The 16,902-nt window shown below is 41.0% G+C and overlaps 1 protein-coding gene and 1 pseudogene across 21 annotated transcripts in view; both read right to left on the reverse strand.

Moving 5' to 3' along the window:
- The window catches only part of ENOX1 (ecto-NOX disulfide-thiol exchanger 1), a 562,199-nt gene that overhangs the window by 173,578 nt on the left and 371,719 nt on the right, over nucleotides 1-16,902 (reverse strand). The window lies entirely within an intron of this gene.
- Nucleotides 762-12,713, reverse strand: LOC142827839 (SCAN domain-containing protein 3-like; annotated as a pseudogene).

Here is a 16,902-nt window from a genome sequence, read left to right on the forward strand (position 1 = left end):
GACATGCTCCACAAGCCCCCTCTACACAGAGGCAGGGGACATCTCCCCACACACAGATCCACACCACATACAGCACAGGGGCATGCGTGCACTCCTGGGCCAGCTCCCACTCCCAGGGATAGCAGAACATCCCGAACATGGCCTCTGTGCTAGCACATCAGCTCTGACGGTGTGGAGACCTGTTGTCCTCGCCTTGCAGAGGGGGGCTGGGCTTCACCCACTGTGTCCCCAGGGATAACTGACCACTTCTCTTGTTTGCCGGCAGTTGCATCAGCTGCGAGTGCAGGGCACATGACCCTGCCCGGGACATCCTCCTGCACCCGGGTACTCTTCAGGCTGACCCATGCTCAAGAGGACTACCAGCGGCAGCACCTGGGGATACTGCGAGGCCTGCACCGCACCCTCGACTACTAGGGTTGCCAGAAGGCTAAAAAAAAATAACCCCCCCCCCCAAAAAAAAAAACACCAGGAAAAAATTCTGTTGAAGGAAAAAAAGGGGAGGGAGACCAAAGTTGTTGAGGAAAAAAAAACTCCAAGACTTAAACCAAAAAAAAAACAAAAAAAAACCCCACAATGAAAATAAAACAGCATTAAAACAGCATGTCCCCTTTAAGAGTAAGTGCAGGGATAGGAACAGGGGAGCGGTTGAGCATTGCTTCCCCTTGGTCTTCTGGCTGGCAGCCAGTCTGTGCCGACATCCTTGTGGAACCAGATAAGCATGCTAGCTGGAGTCGGGGGGGCTGGGGATGTTGGGGGCCGGGGGGGCGCTGAGTGTTTGTAGGGTGGCCAGGTGCCCGGCATTTTCACCTCCTGGCTGGGGGAAAAACAATCAGAAAATACCAGACATCTCAGGTGTCCAATATTCTCTGAATTTTTTTAATGGATAGGAGGTGAAAATACTGGACTGTCTGGTGAATACCGGACACCTGGCAACCTATTGACCACTGGGTGCACAAAGACCTGCAACTCCGGCAGGAGAGCTGGCAGGAGCTGCTTGCCCAGGGCTGTACCATCTGCGACCACCTGCAGACCTCTATAAGGTATGTTTTCCAATCCTTTCATTCTCTAATAATTTTTCATCAATCATTTTCTTGGCTCTTCTAAGACTCCCATTATATCAACATCCTTCTTGAATTGTGGACACCAGAGCTGAAAATAGTATTCAAGCAGTGTTCATATTGGTGTCAAACACAGAAGTAAAATAAACTGTGTACTCCTACTAAAGCTTCCTCTGTTTGTACATCCAAGGATTGCATTAGTCCTTTTGGCCACAGTATCATATTGGGAGTTCGTGTTCAGCTTATTATCCATGATGAGTCCCAAATCTTTTTCAGAATCAGTGCTTCCTACAATAGAATTTCCCAGACTGCAAGTATGGCCTACATCTCTTGCTTCTTAATGCATATATTTACTCTTAGTGATATTAAAATGTTTATGTTTGCTTATGCCCAGCTTACCAAGGGATTCAGATCATTTTGAATCAATGCCCTGTCCTCTTTATTTACTACTCGGGCAATTTTTGTTTCACGTGAAAACTTTATCAGGGATAATTTATGTTTTCTTCCAGGTCATTGGTAAAATGTTAAATAGTGTAGGGCCAGCAACTGATCCCAGCAGGACCCTTCTACAGATCATTCACTTGATGATGATTTTCCCCTTCTATTTCAAAAGCTATCACTCGGCCAAATTCTAATCCGTTTAACAAGATGCTGGCATTCATAAGGAATCGGAGAAAAGTGTGATAAATATTACAGGGCTATTACATAAATCAAAGGTATGTCCTCATCAGGAATACTGTGTTAGTTCTACTGATTCTGTCTCAAAAAGGATACTGCAAAATTGTAGGGGATTAAGGGAGGGGTGATGAAAACGTGCTTTTTTCAACTACATGTGGTGAGTCCTTAGACAGGCTGGCTGGTTTAAGAAAAGGGATTATTGTCCCCAGTAAGGGCTCCCTTTGCAACTTGTGGCAAAGGGGAAAGGAGTGGAAGGTTTACCTGAGTAGAACCAGGAGGAAGAGGAAGTTGCTAGACCAGGGGTGAGTGTGTGCGACCACTGCCTTACTGTGTGAGTGGAGAAGGAGGGATATTTATGACCTGGGCAGTTCAGGAGAAGCCTTCTGTCATTGGAATCAGGCCGTCATCACCCACCCTCAATCCACAGTGTTAGAGTAGAACCAAGCTTCTTCATGATCTGTTGTGAGCATTGCACCAGTCTACTTCTTCTTTGGGGGGCTGGGAAGGAATTTTCCCCTCACCATCAGACTCTGAGGTGGGGTGAATTTTTTCCCTTCCACACTCACTAGGGTTCAGGGACACTGAGATAGGCAGGGTGCCTAGGTTAAAATGACACAAACAGTAACTGAAAATGTGGCACAAGGCACTAGGTATGAAAGGAATACAGCAATCAGGTAAAATGGATTGGAAGCAGATTTAGAGGAAAGCATCCCTTAAAGAAGCTGTGGAAGGAATGAGATGGGATTCCTAACATCTAGCACAGCAGGGAGCCAACCCCCCATCCTTTTTAGCTCCCTTAATACCTATATGAGGGTTGGGAAATTGGGTGGCTGGGACCAGGATGGAAATGGGGTGGGCTGATGACAGTCCCTCTAAGCAGGAGGAAATGATATAGGCCAATTAACTGTACAATTTACTGCTCTTTTAGGTGAATAAAGTTGCGGCTTAATAAAACCACTTTCAATGACTCCTGTCTTTCTGCTGGCATGGCTGGGCAACAGATTGAGGCACAAAACCAAGTTCATATGAAGAGAGATTGTAAAGGCTGGGATGATTTACTTTAGTGACGAAAGCGAACAGGGCACATGACAAAATGATACAAAATGATGAATGGTAGACAGAAGGTAGATGTGGAACTTGTAGTCATGCTGTTTGAATACAGAAACTAGAAGTTCTCCGATGAATTCGAAAGGTGACAAATTCAGAACTGTTAACAGGAAATATTTCATCACACAATGCACAATTAGCCTGGCTACAGAATATCTCCGAAGCCAAGAATTCCCCCAAGGATTAGATTAGACCTTTATATAGACAACAAGAATACCTTGAATAGTTATAATATAGTTAAGAATAAACAAGTAACTCTTTGTTCAGCGCCAGATATGGGCAGAGCAGTGCAGAGGAAGACTGACCTCCTGAGAGTAAATATGAATTTGACCCATGTCGTGGTGGTAGCTTTTTAAAAAAGGATTTACGTGACTTTGTACATGGGCATAGGGATAACTTAGGGTTAAGTTCCCCAATTATGCTAAATTAATGTCTGTTGCTTTCACTTTCTTTCTTTCTTTCTTTCTTTCTTTCTTTCTTTCTTTCTTTCTTTCTTTCTTTCTTTCTTTCTTTCTTTCTTTCTTTCTTTCTTTCTTTCTTTCTTTCTTTCTTTCTTTCTTTCTTTCTTTCTTTCTTTCTTTCTTTCTTTCTTTCGTCTTATCAGTTTCCAACTTAGCCAGACAGGACAAATCAAACTTTGTGACACCATGCCAAAATGAGAATGGATAAATAGAAACAGCACTTGAGCAGCCAGATTCTGGTAAAAGCTTGGCGCTGGAATAGCTAAGTCTTGCCCCTAATACAGAGACTGTAATTTCCCAACAACTGAGTACTAAGTGTCACAGCCAGAGGGTGGATTTTCTTATTGTTTGACATTCTCTTTTTCTGACCAGGTGCTTGTGAAATAGTTTTCACCCAAAATGCACCAGTAGTATGTAAAGTTTTGGATACATTAGCAGCATATTCAAACCTGTCCACTGTACAAGTGTTTTACATGGGACTGAATGTTTCAGAATATACTCATACCAAGACTCTTCATAGTAGAGGTCATTTAGTTTGTGAAGCATTGATTTTTCACAGCAGAAAAAATTACTGAAGTCAGTGGGTCAGGCCCTCAATGGAGCCACAGTTGTGCTCTGTGAAGCTGAGGCAAGTGGGGCAGTGGTTGGTTTAAATGACCTTTGAGCTCACCCAGTTCCCAGGATTGTTGGGAACTGCTCTGATACCTGATATAATTTCATTCAGCCTCCATGCAACTAAGTTTTTTTTTGGCTTGTAGGACCTCGCTAGGGCTGTTGCACTGACCGTGCCCTCTTCCATACTCATACCACATTCATAATTTTGGCTAAACCATCTCTGTCAGGCAGTTGAGTCTTCAGCCTGACACATTAGAGCCACTTCTGGGCCCCTTTACACTCCTGATGTAGCACAAAAGGGCCAGAATGGGGCCTCTTTATACATCTAGAGCACATGTTTTAAAACCAAATTATAAGTGTGCAGCTTTAGGCTATTTCCAAACAGTTCCTTTGGTCCCTTGTGTTACAACAGGGATATTATTGCAGTTCTCATATTTAAATCAGGCCTGGGTTACTCAAAGCTTCACAGAAAAATACACACTGTAAAATAAAATTATGGCTAGTATCTTTATACACGCATGTAATTTAAGCATTAAATAGCTACCTGCTCAACAGCACTTACAATGCTGATATTCCCTATGAGGTGCACACCTTTAAAAGAGTTATGTTCCCAAGGTACACAACATAATCATGTTGTTAAGGCAGCAGTTCCCAAACTTTTTTATTTGAGAAATCCTCATGTCTCCCCACGTCTTCTTTGCCATCATTCAACAACTCTTTTAACAAAAAATTCAATTTGTAAATTAAAAATAAACATGAAAACTTGATATAAAAATTTTAAAATTAAAAATAAGCACAAATAGTTTTTCTTGGCACAAAAATTTAATAAAAATGTAATTTAATATAAGAAATAGCAGAAAGAATACACATTTAATGTGAAGGATGATGCTGCATTTTCTTCACGAGTTTGGAAATCCTAGGTTTGGAAGAAAAAAGTGCACAATGCAAACTGTTTGACATCCAGTCGATTTCTTTGTTTTATTTTTAATGTGACTAAATTTGAAAAGCTTTTTTCACTGAGGTATGTCGACAAAAACGGAGAATAATACGTAGCGCTTCTTCTCCAACTTTTGAGTAAACTGGGAAATATTTTATCCAAAATTCCTCCAAGCTTGAGTTTTTTAAATGATCTTTCGCACTTGAATCATATTTAATTTTGAGTGCTTATTTTTGCAATACTTCTGGCTATGAATCAACATCAACATCGAATGGATTTTCGTACTAATTTATGAACAGTGTTGCCAGAAAAGTTGTCTGGAAAATAGCGGATGAATTCGTCAGCAAGGCAGTCCAGTTGAAACACAATTTTGTTCTTTGCATCCTTTTTATAAAGTTCTTGGAAACCTACATTTTCAGCGAGTGATGAAAATGTCAGAAAAGACTAAAAGTTAGGCATTTGAGCTTGCGTTCAACGTTTCCAAAGTTGGATTTTTTCCATAAACGCTTTGATGGCATCATCGTGTTATAATGTTTACAGTGTTGTTTCCTTGCAGCTTCAAACTGAGGTTGTTCAAAGATTCAAAAATGTCCACGAGATATGCCAGTAAAAGTTGAAACGTTTGGTCCATAAACGCATGATATAACTCTTCTTTCTATTATTGCTTTAGGGAAAATTTCCACTTCGTCTTTCAGTTCAAATAATCTAGAAAGCATGTTACCTTTGGAAAGGCATCGTACCTCCGTGTGAAACAAAAGAGTTTTATGATCCGCTCCGAAATCTGCGCAAAGATCAGCAAAAAGTCTCACATTTTAAAGTGCTGTTCGTCACAAAATTGACAACTTTGATGGCTAAATTCAACGAGTCATGTAGGTCATCCGGAAGGGTTTTAGCAGCCAATGCTTGTCTGTATTACGCAGTGAGTTGTTGTTACAGCTCATTCTTTCACCAATGTCACAAATCCAGAGTGAGAGCTAAGAATCGCTGGAGCACCGTCTGTGAATACACCAACTAGTTTTCCCCATGGAAGTCTATTTTCTTCAAAAAAAGTAAGAAATAGTTTTCGTAACATCTGAAGCCTTTGATGTGGTCATCAATTCCTTCAAAAAAAAGCAGTTCTTTCACAGTTCCATTGTTAATTAATTGAATGTAGACAAGCAACTGACAGCATTGTACTACATCAGTGATATCATCTCACTGAATTGTGAAAAAAGGAGACACCCACACTGCCTCCACAACTTGAAGTTTAAGATATTTTGCCAGGTCATCAATGCGAATTGTCGGAAAGCGAAATTTCTGATAATTTTTTCTTGCTTTCAACACTAAGCACAATATTAACTACTTTCAACAAGCAAGGCTTCAGAAGAGTTTCTCCTATTATGTGCATTTTTTTGGCTTTAGCAATGAGCAATGACAGTTCAGAAGATGCTTCTACCACTTTGGCCGATGTCTGATGAAAAGCTCCAGTAGCGTCCAGCTTCGTGTGTTTCAAATTTTGAATTTTAGCAGCAAAAAAACTATTTTGGTTTGTCTGTCAAAGTGCAGTGGTTCTTCATCAAGTATCGCTCAAGACGACTAGGTCTCAAGGCATCATTGCTGAGAACTGGGTGGCATACTACGCATTGAGAATGATTGATCCCATTTTTTCCATAACAGTGAAGCCATACTTAATGTAGTCTTCATTGTACTTCCTTTTCTTAATATATTAATTTAAAAATAATCTATAAAAATAATTTTCCTGATTCGAATAAATTTAACGGACGAAAGGTACTTTGATAAGTTATCGCGAGCATTTATTTACTACTACTACTACTACTATTACAACACACGGACGCGTGCTACCTTATATATACACCCCACCACCAGTCACCGCACAAGACCAGATACCTACTCCCATGATAGGACAGTCCCGAACACTCCTGTGAGTGTGCTAGAAAGTTTGAAAAAGTTCTATCGCCTTCTACATCATTCTTTGGCCTCCCCTCTGACCGAACCAGTACCCCTACCTACCCCTATGTAGTACAATGCTATCAGCTGCTTGTCAACCCCTACACATAGAAAGGCCAAAAAAAATCGCATTTTGTGGTATGAAATTTGAAAATTAAAATTTTTTACACTGATAAAAAATGTTTCATTATGAACATTTCTCAGCCTCACGCCCTACCCTTGGAATTTCTTCACACCCCCACAAGGGGGCAAACCCACCAGTTTGGAAACAGATGTGTTAAGGCCTCTAATTTAGGTCTACTAATTGTATAGTCACTTTTCTTGTATAGTCACTGGAATAAATTTCCTAGGGAGGTTGTGGAATCTCCATCTCTGGAGATATTTAAGAGTAGGTTAGATAAATGTCTATCAGGGATGGTCTAGACAGTATTTGGTCCTGCCATGAGGGCAGGAGACTGGACTCGATGACCTCCTGAGGTCCCATCCAGTCCTAGTATTCTATGATTCTATGATTCTTTGCATTTCAGCTTAGTTACAGATGTGTATTGTCAAAGTCGTCATACTACAAAAAATAAGGATCAATGTTGCTAATGATTAAAGAAGAAATGTTAGCCCTCTGCCCCTCCTTCAAAGAGGCTCATATAACAGCAAAACTTCTTCACTTTAGCTTATTCTTATATATATCAGTTTACTCCTCTGAAATACTCTCCCCAGAGCTTGTTAAATTCTAACAGAATTCTCCTTCATGTTGTGAACTGAATATGAAAGAGCAAAGCTACCAAAGCTGGTATTCAGCAAATCTAAACTGCACAGTAGTACAGATTCAAAAGCAGACAAACCACAGCTTATTAGTACTATTTTCTAATTGAGAGAAAGAGAGAGAAATCACTATCCAGATGGAAAGAGAAAATTCAGAATAACTAGACACGACTGATGCAAATACTGGTAAAACAAAAACAAAAACAAAATAAAACTCAAGGTTCTTTCTTTGAATACATTCTTCTGTGGCAGGGTAACTCAACTCCTGGGTCCCAGTACCCTGCTCAGTCCTTCAGTGGGCAGTCTCAGTACTGTGCTATTAGCCCTTGGCAGGGTTTAAACTCGGGTCCTTCAGCTACAAAGGGCATTGGGGCCAGTGCCCCGAGGTCAGCCTAGGCTGCCAAAACAGTCCTTTCCAGCTCTCAGCTGGGTTCTCTGGCTTAGGGTTGCCAGATGGTTTAATTAAAAATACTGAACATTCCACCCTCCCCACCCCCCCAAAAAAACACCGGGAAAAAAATATGTTGAGAAAAAAAGAGGGAGACCAAAGTTGTTAAGCAAAACAAACAAACAAACAAACAAAAAGGCGCTATGCCTTTAAATGGCCCCATGCTCCTCACTGCCCCGGCCCCACCAGATGCGGCAGGGGAAAATTGGTCCTGCTGGGCTTCCATCTAAGGGAAATAGGAAATACCGGACATTTCACATGTCCGGTATTTTCTGTTTTTTTTTTTTTTTTTTTTAACCAGATGGGGGACCTGAATAACAGATAGTCTAGGCAAAATCCAGACACCTGGTAACCCTACTCAGGATGCCAGGAAAAGGAGGGCCTAAAACCCCTGTTTGGAGCTACTCTCCCCCACTTTGCTGTCTCTACTTTTCTTAGTTTTTACTTTAGTTTATCCCAGTTCCCGGTCCTCCACTCCTCCCCTGCCCTGTCCTGCCCTGCAAGGAGGGCTTCCTTTGGCAGCCTCAGGCGAGAACAGCTGGCTCTGATTGATTTGCAGAAGCCCCATCTCCTTCGCTCGTGACTGACCAGGGCTGTTGCTGCCTTAGAGCTGTCTATCTCTCCATCTGTTGTAGTCCTGCAGTCTGACCCTGTCACTCTACTAATGCAGTCTAGAGCGCCAAATATTCTAAAATACATACTACAGTCCACATTTTGCATCAGTTCTTTCCACCACTACAACTCCACTCATATGAATAACCCTACATTGCTATAACTGAGAACAGAATTTATCTCACATCGTACATGAGCAATAAGAGAATGTATTTACTCAAAGATGTAAGACTCCCATAGTATGGAAACACTCAATCTCTCTTGCCATGAAGTGCCAAGCAAGCAAGTAAAATATTGTGAATTATATTATAACCTCAATTCTTTCAAACAGCAGTGTATGAAGTGTGTTGGAAAAACTTCAACACAATGTTCAATATAATATATACATGTGCAAACAGAAAAATAACCAACCTTTCAATTAATCCTGTAAGCAGCTGAGAAATGGCCAGCTATGGTCTATGGTTTTAAAGGCTGGTTTGCTTGAGAGATATCTAAAAATCATCATTACGATGAAAGTTTTATGCCTATAGCAGTGTTAAAGAAACTATCAAAAAACAAATAACAAACTTTAGAAGCCTAGGATACTCAAGGATTACGGTGGCACTTCCATAATAAATCACTTAATTTTGTGTTTGACTCAAACTCAATCACTAAAAACATAGCTTTGCCCCAGCCATCTTGCAACAATTTGGTATTCTTAAATGGATTGAGAAAGTTTTGCACATTATTTTCTTGTAACTTTTTAGTTTTAGTTAGCATATATATTATGATTAGCCCCATACATGTATTAACAAATTGTAGTCATAATATAATGTTTATCTTTAAAAGACCCATTCGTGTTTGGCTAATCTCTTGTTATTCATGTATTTATTGTGTTCAGAGTCCAAAAATGTAGATATGCATTATAAAATCTACTTGATCTTATCAGAAGTCTCTGTGATTTTTTACACTGAATTGACTTCTCAAATGTTATTTTTACAGTTCATCTCAAGAAAATCAGAGTGTTTAGATGAACATATTAAGTGAGTCACCTAAGAGACTGATGATGAATTTGTTGAATTGATATATGGGCCAATTGTCTAACTCTTGTTTATGAACATCTAGCTAAGGAGGCTATTTGGAAATGTTTTCTGTTGGTAAATGCCAGCATAATAAATTTGGAGCCTACAATTGTACACGTCTTAATTTTTAAGTGTAATAAATAGAGAAATAGAACAATCCATTAAATCCGGGGTGGGGAACCTTTTTTGGGTTGGGGGCCACTGACCCACACAAAAATCAGTCAAGGGCCACACACAATTGAAAAGACCCCTGAGTGAGAAGGAACAAGACATTCCCCACATTCCCCTTGCACACAAGATCTTGGAGGGGGGCTCAGGTGAGTAGACTGTATGTGCTCCAGTGCCACGGTGTGGCACCAGGGGGGCTGGAGCACCAGTGTGGGCTCCCCTGAGCCTCAGGGGCTAGCTCCAGGCAAGCTGGGGGCGACAGCTGCTCCATGGGCCTTTGGTTTCCCACCTCTGCTTTAAATCTTCATGTATGACATACCCACTTATATATGCCAACTGTTAATTTTTAAATGGTCATGAATGATAAGAAGTACCTTAAGAAACTATGTAATTATATGTAATATGTTAGTCAGCAATATACAGTGCATCCACATTTGAAACTTTCAACTCCTGAAAAAAGATGAAGGCACATGTCTGCTTTGAATTTCAAAGCTTGTTTTCTCTATGAGCCTGGTGGCAGATTGTCTAAACAAAGCCTTTGGATGAGTATATGGAAAGTCAATCTGCGATACGGTGAATTTGAAAGTTTTTTACAGCTGCACTTTGTGAAGCCAAATTCCTTTGTTGCATCACCATCCTTATGCTAGTACGTGTTGATAACCCTTTAGTGTAAAGGGTAATGAAAGATTTATTCCTCCCTCCAACCCCACATCAGATAAAAGTTTTGGCTTTTGTTCTCCCAAACAGTGGAGCAGAGTGAAGGAGATGGTGGATGGTGAACTGTGATACAAAAGGTTCTAGTGGAAGTGCAACCTTAAATTCTGGAATTAACTGGATTACTAACTTTTTAAAACTCTCAAAAACACTGATTTATGGTTATAATCATAACTTTCCTTTAACAAGTCTTTTTTTTTTTTTTTTTTTTTTGGTCATAGAAATGTCCTTTGTTTTTTAAAAAAGGTTTAAGCCCTGCTGATGTAAAATACATCCCTGCAAAACACGAGGGCCACAAGAGGGGAACAAAAATCAGTCAGACCTTTTGATGTCCACAGAGGGAAGGAGGTAGGAATGTTCACTTGTTCTGGTGACAAAATCTCCAGCTAGAAACTATCTTCACCCACATCCCATGGATGGGTGTGACAATGCTCCAGTTTTCCTGAGTTTCTAAGTAGGGAGTCTAACTTCTCAGGGCCTGTGTGGCTTTTTAGGAGCTGAGCTCCTCTGATGCAGAACTAGGAGGTACTTAGATAAGGAGCTCCTTCCCTGTTGACTTCCTAAGAATATCGGTGGGATCAGGTCAAGTTGGATGGAGGGGAGAAATAAATATGCCATTAGGAGAGCTGGGGTCAACATAACGGGAAGAACAACTTCCCTTTCCTTCTAAGTATTGCTGCCATCTGCCTGACTCCTGTGCTTCTCAGCCCTGGCAAAGATGAGCCAAACAGGAAAGTTTCCCTTCCTGGCTCCCTCTTATCTTACCCCTCTCCATTAAGAAATACTTCAGCCCTTGACAGCATCTCCTGTAATTCTCAGGGGACTCATTAGGAACCCCAAGCCTGCTGTGGGCGTTAGGAGACTGCAATGATTTTTAGCAGCTAAATTTCTGACCCCATGAGCCTTAGAAATGTTGTATGGCCTCTTGAAACTATAGCCTCATAAGAAGAGCTGAATGGCAACCCCTATAGTTCCCACTCAACCCATGAATGTCAGGAGGCTCTTCTGGGGCTACCTACAGCTTCCGCAAAGCCATACACAAGCCTATATTACTGTGGCAAATTGCAAAGAGATAAAAATAACTTCCTTAGCCTTTGGCCAGTTTAAATGAATTTGCCAGGGACTAACAACATGCCAGAGACTTCATGGATGCTGTGGGTTCCTAGCAGCCTCTGAAGTCTTGAGGAAATTGAGAACCCAATAGGCTTGAGAAGAATGTGTGATCCTGAAAAGCCCTCCCAAGGCTTAGTAGGGGACTCTCTCCTCCAACAGAACTTAGGAGGGCCACTAGAAAGGAGGGAGGGAATTTCCACCTCATTATTTCTTCCCCTGCCACGCCCACTGCTCTTTCCAGGCCCTCAGTACAGATTCCCAGATCATTCCAGAGGAAGCCACCCTTCCTACTGAGCTCAAAATGACTGAGTGAAAACAAGAAGCTACAGGTGAGCGGGACATACTGTACATAGGGTGCATTCCCTGCCCCAGTCTTGCTACCCTGGCTCCAGCAGAAAAATGAGGGAGTGAAAAACCTCTCCAGCTCTCCCGACTGCCTCTTGCTACTCCCTGGGGTTTCCAAGAAGTAAATATAGCTTCTGAGAGTCAACCTGCCACAGAAACATTCCCAATTAGAAAGCTGATAAATTATGAAATCTCCTTCCTTTATTTTGTAGAGTGGCAATGGATGGAGGAAAAAAGAGGCGATCTGGATTTTGAACACCTCATTTTTTAGCATCCATAATTCATGAGCCTGTCTCCAATTCACTTCTCGTTGCAATAAAAAGCTTTATCTGACCTTATTTTGAGGCCATGATGTAATTTTTGGATGAAGGGGGAGACACAGAAATTGGGTTTACAGTGGAGGCTCAGCTGCAACCTTAATTATGGAAGGGTTATCAGTCCATTGTAATTTAATTCCAGACACATTATTCTTTGGCATTACTAGGTGTTTAGGAGAAATTTCCTTAAACAAAAAAATATGCTTGGTCTGCAATTCAAGTGGAAACACACTGAAAAGAGATCAGAGAAATAGCACAGAAAGAATAGTTTTATTTAGACAGCTTATTTCCCCTCCCCTGCCTTGAACACATACAAGAGAAAGCAAACACACATACTTACAGTGCGAATGGCAAAATCTCCAAATATGTTCATTCAATTCCATTAAAACCCAATTGTAAATCACTGAGTTAAAACTGGTGGAAAGAACATCACATGATGAAAAAAATATCTTAAAAGATGTGAGGGAAGAGACTTGCTAAATTTCAGTTTGCTGAAAGCTAAATGAGGATTTAGGTGATGGGGGGAGAGGGAGGGCAGAGGCGGGAGAGAAGTAATGTTCACTTAGCAGAAATTCTTTAAAGGCATTACTGTTATAAATAAGAGATATTAATTGTGGAAGTGGCATGCTTGTTTTGATTTGCAAACATATTTGATGAGGTTCCATATTAGAGATTAATGACAGAATCATGAAATAGCTGGTAAAAAGAAAAGTGCTGGACACAAAACTCGCTTAAACAATTATTCTACTCCATAGAATGACTATATGCATATGGCACCTTCTTCCTTAGGAAATCTACTCCCTATATTTTAAATTTTGCCATTAAGACACAGGCCTGGATCTGAAACAGTGCAGGGTGCCACTGCCTTAGGACACACTTTCGCACACAGAATTAACAGAATACACTTCCCTGCATGTGTGCATGCATACATGTCTGCCTGTGTGTATGTGTAAGAGAGACAGAGAGGACAGACAGACAGACACCTGGCCATGGTTCAGTCCCATATCTCCCCCCTTTGAGGTGATTGAAGCTCAAGAGATTGCCAGAACTGAAATTATACCTGTCTCTTAAACTGAAGAGGCAACAGAGGATTTGGGGGAAGATTGCTGTACATGTGTAACCCACACACCTAGGCTATGTCTACACTGCCCCTGTTTTGCACAAAAATATGCAAATGAGGTGAAGCAGGGTATATCTCCATGCCTCATTAGCAGGACTCGTCAAGTGGTGGCGAGCCCCTCTCGCCAGCCGCATGGTTCTGCGCTCTTCACATGCGCAGATTGTTTTGCACATGCGCAGATCGCTCTGCACCAGCTCTTCCGAGGTGTAATCTACTCGCCACAGGCGAGTAGATAACATTATTTGTCGAGCCCTGCTCATTAGCATAATTCATGAGGCTACGTTTTTGCACAAGAGGCTTTTGCGCAAAAAGGTGCGTTTACCCGGCTCCTTTTTACGCAAAAAAAACCCCCCTCTTGTGCACGACCCTTTCTTTCTGAAAAACATGCGGAAGCACTGCTCTTACACAAGAGGGGGGGGTTTTGTGCAAAAATGCAGCCTTGTGAATTATGCAAATGAGGCATGGCAATATTCCACGCTTCGCCTCATTTGCATATTTTTTGCGCAAAATGGGGGCAATGTAGACATAGCCCTAGTGTGGCTCATTGGCCCACGTAGTGGCACTTAGACCACTTACAGTGAGAGCTAAGAACAAGAGAGCTCTACAGCCTAAGCTGAGAGCCGACTGGTTACACAAGAGCAAGGCATGATCTGGCAACAGATGTTCAGAATACTGTCTGTTTACTTTAGCCAGGGGATAAAATGGTGTCGTTGGCCTCTGTTCGTCAGAGGCTGGAGAGGGATGGCAGGAGACAAATCGCTTGATCATTGTCTTCGGTCAACCCTCTCTGGGGTACCTGGTGCTGACCACTGTCGGTAGACAGGATACTGGGCTAGATGGACCTTTGGTCTGACCCAGTACGGCCGTTCTTATGTTCTTATGTTCTTAGTAATAAAAGCAAAAAATTTTACAACATTTTACTTTTTTGACCTCTCCTGAACTAACACAACTGAGAAAAAGAAAGCTGGATTCTATTCTGGTTTGTATATCAGCAGAATTGCTCATTTACTCTCTCTGCTGTACCAAATTCTCCATTTTGTTTATATGCCTTTGAAATCCCAGAGAAGACAAAGCAGAATTCAGCTTGCAGAATTGCTTATGGATTCAGAAAGAATACAGGTTACCCTTCAGATCCCATGATGAGTTTGCAGAGCTGGCAGTGCTTGTACACTCAGAACATTTTATATGGAGTTGATGAAACACAATAAACGTGGAAGCCCATGATAAAGTTACACTTTATAAGCTGGTGACAAAGGGTAGTCATTTTCCAATTGTAAATGGATTATGGGTGAAGTAAAGTGCTTTGGAGGACTTCTTTTGTTTCTAATTTATGGTATACAAATGTGGATGAGGTATTAAAAACTAGATCTCAGAGGTTACAAATGAAAAAGTATAGCAAATAAGAAGAAGCAATGTAATCCGATTCAAAGGGATTTGGATCATTTAGGTGACTGGGACAACAGAAGTCAAATGCAATTCAATGTAAAAAATGTAAAACAATTTGCCTAGAAACAAGGCTGCAATGCATGCAATGACTATTAAATCAATCACCTAGGATTCTAATAAGGAAAGGGGTCTGGAAAATAGTATAAAAATATCACTGTAGGCATGCAAAGCCACAAAGAAGTCAAAAGAGGAACAGCAAAATATAACATTGAGGTAAAATATAAAACTGAGTGACAAAGTCTCTGCGACACTCAGAGTAGTGAGATGTGTTTGTGCTGCATTTCACACAGTTCCAAGTGCACCTTAGAAATGTTTCTTGTGTTATAAAGATTGCATTTAAAACCTAGTCTGTTGCTTTGTTGATGGGAAACTAGAGGTCAGGGGATTGAGGGAGCAGGGAGGTAGAAACACAGCTTAGTTGTTAGCTACAAAAGTTACACATAAAAAATCCTCTCTTGACAATCGTCATCATGCAGCCCCTAGATGAACATTTCAGAGGATGGCAAACTAGAATGTCCCAGGTGAGCTCAACTGATGAAGTAAAACACAAAAAGAGAGGCACTCTCTAAGGTACACAGTGCGGTGCACATAGTCATTAGCTGTTATTACTTTGTTTCCTTTGCACACTGCCTTTACATTTCTAAGGAGTGTGCGTGTCTTCAGGGGCACCGGCCATTTCGTGAGTCAGATCATATGCAGTTTGTTACAGAGGAGACACACAGAGCCCTTTCATGGAGATGTGTGTTATTTCCCATGGCCCAGTCATGCTGTTACTTTCATGAGTAATCACTAGTCATGTGAACAATCAGTTGCCTTCAATAGGACTATTCCCGTGAATGAGGATTATTGTAAGCAAGCCTCTGCAGAATCAGACTCTGATTTTGTTATTCTAACTAAAATACAAATTTCAAAAACCTACCAGAATATTTACTTTTACACATAGAAAGTACAAAACACAGCTCCCAGCCACATTTAGATTTTGAATTGCAACCAGAACTGTCCTGAGTCTCCGGGCTGAAAGACTTCAGCTTCGGGAGTCAATAACTTTGTAATAAAAGTTGTGCCAAACACAGTTAGCATGTTCTTTCCCTCAGAAGATCTCAGGCCACAAGCCAGTACAGTAAAACAGAATACACACCCTACAACATACAGCATGAATGTTATGCTAAATGCATCCTATCAGCTGACAAATGTGCTGAGGTGCCCTGGCTTGGACCTGTCGTTCTGTTCCTTTGGAGCACTGAGCCCTACTATCAAAGTTACCACTTTTATTTTAAAAGCATAACTCATTTCTAAATTCATTATTTTTACCCTGGGCCTCAATTAAGGACCAATTCAGAGGACATACTTGAAATGACCTAACACAAATGCTTACACTGAATAGCGTATCAAAGGTATTTAGTATCTCAGCCACATTTTCTCTCCTCTTTAGATGACTCTCCTTTTTTGTAACCTAGTCGTGTCTGTTCCTAGTATTTTAGGATTAACGTCCCCTGGTGTGAAACCTCCTTGAGTAACACTCACATCACAGAAAGTGTGATTAACTCAGCAGGTGCTTTTTGGGTCAATGAAAAAACCAACCTGTTACGCTAATACGGGAGACTTCTTTATTGATGTTCCGAGTGACTCCACATATTTGCATTCTGACATTACCTCTTCTATTCTTAATGCTTTCTCAAGTTTTGACAATGTAATAAATAGTTTTAGTAGCGTGGAGGCTTTAGTCTTCTATATTTTTATGGTATTTTGTGTTTCTCATTCTTTTGATTTATCCTGATTGCATATTCGGGGAACCTATACTCTGTCAGTCTTTGTTCTTCCTTCTCTTCAATAAAACCCAGCATGTCCACAATAATGACTGTGCAAGTACAGCATGCAGAAAGGAACTAGAATAAAATTAGGGAACTGTGCTCATTTACTTTCTCCACTGTGCCCCTGATTTCTCCCTTCTTTGTAGGCTCGCTCACTTAAACCTGACACCAAAAATTACATAAAT

The sequence above is a fragment of the Pelodiscus sinensis genome, chromosome 1, assembly GCF_049634645.1.
Source record: "Pelodiscus sinensis isolate JC-2024 chromosome 1, ASM4963464v1, whole genome shotgun sequence".
In the NCBI taxonomy this organism is placed as follows: domain Eukaryota; kingdom Metazoa; phylum Chordata; order Testudines; family Trionychidae; genus Pelodiscus; species Pelodiscus sinensis.